This window comes from Drosophila biarmipes, chromosome 3L (genome assembly GCF_025231255.1).
Source record: "Drosophila biarmipes strain raj3 chromosome 3L, RU_DBia_V1.1, whole genome shotgun sequence".
Lineage (NCBI taxonomy): Eukaryota > Metazoa > Arthropoda > Insecta > Diptera > Drosophilidae > Drosophila > Drosophila biarmipes.
Window position 1 is genome coordinate 9375434 of NC_066613.1, and position 4205 is coordinate 9379638.

At 37.1% G+C, this 4205-nt stretch overlaps 1 long non-coding RNA gene across 4 annotated transcripts; it reads right to left on the reverse strand.

Annotated features, from left to right (window-relative positions):
- Nucleotides 1–1530: 1530 nt before the first annotated feature.
- LOC122818981 (uncharacterized) lies at nucleotides 1531–3847 on the reverse strand. 4 transcript variants are annotated; one of them, XR_006368439.2, is made up of 3 exons: nucleotides 3703–3847; nucleotides 3451–3572; nucleotides 1531–2937 (listed from the first exon to the last, which is right to left on the reverse strand). It is a non-coding gene; the product is annotated as an uncharacterized LOC122818981 (long non-coding RNA). The 4 variants fall into 4 exon arrangements; XR_006368442.2 differs by having other exon boundaries at nucleotides 3451–3568; nucleotides 3703–3814; XR_006368440.2 differs by having other exon boundaries at nucleotides 3672–3791.
- Between the last annotated feature and the right edge of the window lie 358 nt (nucleotides 3848–4205).

The following is a 4205-nucleotide window of genomic DNA, read 5'->3' on the forward strand; positions in this document are numbered from 1 at the left end:
AGCCTGTGGAGTAATTGTGGTAACTGAAACGGCAAACAGCATATTTGTGCCCGCCAAAATCGTAGCTGATGTCTATTTCCGATGTGTGACGCAGCCTTGACATCGGCCTCTTTCCGCTCTCGTAGTCTTGTTATTACCCGGAAATTGAGCATGGGCGATCACTTTTTCTAAAATATTTTAGACTATTAAAAAAGTATGTTTTGAAACTGACTTATGCAACCCAAATTGACTCCAATGATTTGTAATATTTTATATAAAACTACAATTGCAGTTTCAGAAAGTAAATGCCCAAGCGTGCTTTGACAGTTCTAGCATTTTTATTACAATTTTAAAATGATATTATCCTATCCGCAACTGATTAGGCAGCGAACTATGCTGCAAGGCAATCGCCAGAGAGAGGAGAGCAAATAAAACAGCTTATAAACTTGCACTATCGCCTGTTTACGTTTCTTTAGAATGCATATTTATATTAGTATTTCTCATCTGCCGTCCTTGTTGTCTATTGTTGCAATCAAAGTCGGCGCTTCACAGTGGCACAAAAGCAGTGCCTTTTCGCTTCTCGCAAGCAGTTTGTTTTCAAGAGTATTTAGGGCTCTGCGCCACTGTGGACCCTTCATACACATTACCCTTGAAGAAAATGCAACCAACCAACCAAACACATGTGCCATTCCAATCCAATCCAATCTTGAACGTCAATGCTGGGCACCTCTGATGCATGCGGATTATTTTTAGCCCCTATCACACGCAGGCCCAATCGCACAAATTTGATATATGTATATACAGGGACAATGTACTCCTAACGTACGCACTTGAGGCACGTGTCAAGATAATAGACCAAAGCAGACACATTTCTTAAAACAAATATAAAACATTTGATGTATAGATAATCATTATTCCGTTCATATAGGCCTATTAAAATGTATTGCATTGAAATATATGAAATTAAAGAAGGTGTGAATATATGGTAGTATTTCAAAAGTGGTCTTCCAAACTAGAACTGTTTGAAAAGTAAAGCAATAGTAATTATGGTGGGCAAAGTATACGTTCATTGTTCAAGCAAAATTAGCATTTTCTGACTGGCACAGCGTTATCAATCAATGGGGAGGCGCTGTAATCAATACTAATTATTCGCTATTATGACTACTCCTGCGCACGCACTCACACCGAGGCACGCATTTCAATTGGAATCCGAGAGTCTCTCGCGTTCTTATCAATTGTGCGCCATATAGGCAACTGGGGTGCATTCAACCGCCTGTGTTGCAAAAACTACGATATATATGTACTGATTTTGTACATCCCCTGCAGACACAGTTGAAATCAAAATAGTAAGGAACCATTTTTGAAATCTTTTAAAAAATACGTAAAGATACCACAGATTTCAAAGAAACATCAACAACTTGTACAGACCTTCAAATATTACCATTAAAATTACTTACTTAAGTTAGTAATAGTTCAGAGATAAAGCTTACATTACTTTTTTTTACCAGGAACCCATATTTTAAATATTGAATAAAATAAATATTATAACTTTTTAGACTAAAATAAAACCGATATATTTTATATTTTATTTAAACATATTTTCTGCACTCACTTATGCTCTGAAATCTTAAAAATCCTACGATTTTGTATCTACATAGTTCAGCTTTAAAGTATTAACTTATGAATACAAAATATCTTTAAAAAAAATTAAAATATGACAAGTTTGTCCTTTATTTATGTGTATTTTCGGGCTTAGGGGACCTTTATTCGCATGGATGTTAAGCTAAACGAAGGTTTAAACATTAAAGCTCCATATTTAACTACAATTTCTTCCTGTCCGTTGGTACATGTCTTGAGAGAACGAGAACTAATTCTAAAATATAGACATTTAGACATATTTATTCTAAACAAAAATATCTTTAAAAAATTGTACATATTTATTATAGACGTACAATATCTTTTCTTTTCGGGATACAAATTTTTGAATTGATGTTCTCAAACAACATTAATTCAACATGCTTTGAATTTAAGTTCTTAAGTTCTTTCAAGTTTCTTTCAGTTACTCGAAGAATTTTCCAAGAAATCCTTCTTGAGCTATGAAGTTGTCGTAATAAAGAACTTGCAATTATTCAATTGTAATTAATCGCTCGCTTTTATTTTAGTCATAAGTTGCTAGTTGCTCGCCCTCCGCTGTTCGCAAGAAAGTTCGTCGGATTGAGCCAGCTGGCAGTGGCTATAGCCACAGCAACAGCAACAGCAATGGCACACCATTGTAGCTACAGCAAAGGCAATGTCCCCGAAGGCCCCCCGGGCAGTGGAAAGATTGGGGCATGGGCGGATGCCGTGTGCTGAAGCCGCAAGCTGGAGAGCTGAATAATGTCGGCCGATTCTGGGTTGGATTGCGGACCGGGATCTGCTGTTGTTGCTCTCGCGCGAGTGCGAGTGCCGGCGCTGATAACATTTGCGCCTTTCGAGTGGCTTGGGGGTGATAACGATAGTGACGCTATCGTCACAGCGTCACCGCTTCCAGCTAACCCACACTCGCAGATTTCATTTCGGGCCATTTTAACACTTAATTAAGGTCCGGCATGAACACGAAATAACAATAAACACCGGGCTACCTGGGCCCAACGTTCTCCGTTTGGTTCGGCCCTATTGGCTGGTACAGTCGTACCCCTCGAAAGATGTTTGGGCCGCTCAACCGCTGTTAACATTATAATTAAACATGCGAGTGCGAAAAGTAAACACAAACAGCAATAAAAGCCAGCGAAAACATCTCAATTAAAGCGCTTCGATCTTGGTCATGGTACTGATCTTGGGCAAAGAGGCTTGACTGTGTGGCGGCTTGTTTTCGGTCTGCCATGTGTGGGGCTTGCCCTTTACCGTTACACTCGCACCGCTGATATCAGCTCTCCCACGCGAAGTCCTGAGTTCTATCTCTCTTGCGATCGAAGATCTCTGAGAACACAGAAAAAAATTGTAATAAAAATAATAATATATATACAGATATACAAACACTATCAACAATTTACTAGTTTTTGATATTGGAATAAGAAAGTTGCATAGTATACTTACCTATGTAGAAGAAAAAAAAATCTTATAAAAAAGATTTATTTTAGAATAAATATAATAATTTAGGATCAGATATACAAACACTACCAACAATATAATCATTTTTGATATTAGCATAAGAAAGTTATGTAGAAAAGATAGTTAATCTTTTATTAAGGGTAAAAAACACAATATATCAATTTTTCTGTACTTTACTAAAATACAAAATTATTTAAAGCCATAAACATTTTTTTTATTTAATTCTTATGACGCGAGGCTCAGCTTTTGTATTTTGACTAACAAATTTAAACTTACATATTTTATTTTTGTGTTTATCTCGCTAATAAAATTCTAAGCTTTATTCATATTTTTCATTCATTGTTTTTCTTAAACATATTAAGATTAATGTTAATGACTCACCAGCATATATCCAGATGAAAAAACCTTTTTTTTTTGTTTTTTTATTGTATGGATAAGAACTTTCTCACCGTGTAGCTTATTGGTTTCCAGCGGCGGCTCTCTTTTTGTTCATAAGTTTCTGGCTGTAAAGATCGAAAACTTGATTTTGGGCTCGTTTTATTTTCTCGCTTGTTTTATTTATTAAAGCAAGCTGACGTCTTACGCATTTAGAGACTATTTACTTGTGGTTTTCTCCCGGGTCTCCTAACTCACCGCTCTCTATCGCAGCACATGTGCAAATATGTACCAAGCCGTCTGGAAAAGTAGTAGAACTCGAAAGAGGAGTACTCGCCGCAGTGCCTCCTCCAGTTATTCAATATTCCGCATTGAACTTTGACTACTAAATTTAGCACACACAAAACACAAACTGCGCCGCGCTTATTAACGAGACACAAACTACTCACTCACACACACCGTCCAGAGAGCGGGTGAGCAATTAGCAAATGTGCTTGATTACCATTTTTCTATTAATTTACATAATTTTACGTGCCATTACTCGAACACCTAGAAATGCAGTCGCCCACGTAGGCGGATTTCGGAGCAACCACCTGTTGCGCTGTTCCATGCACAGAAAATATGGAAAGCACTTATTACGAGCAATCAATATAGTTATTTATATCCACTAGATCTCAACTAGTCTGTGTTAAAACTACCTAGCAGTTACAATCATTCCACCCGCAATTTATCCTTCGAAAACAAAACTGAACTAGGGAGGG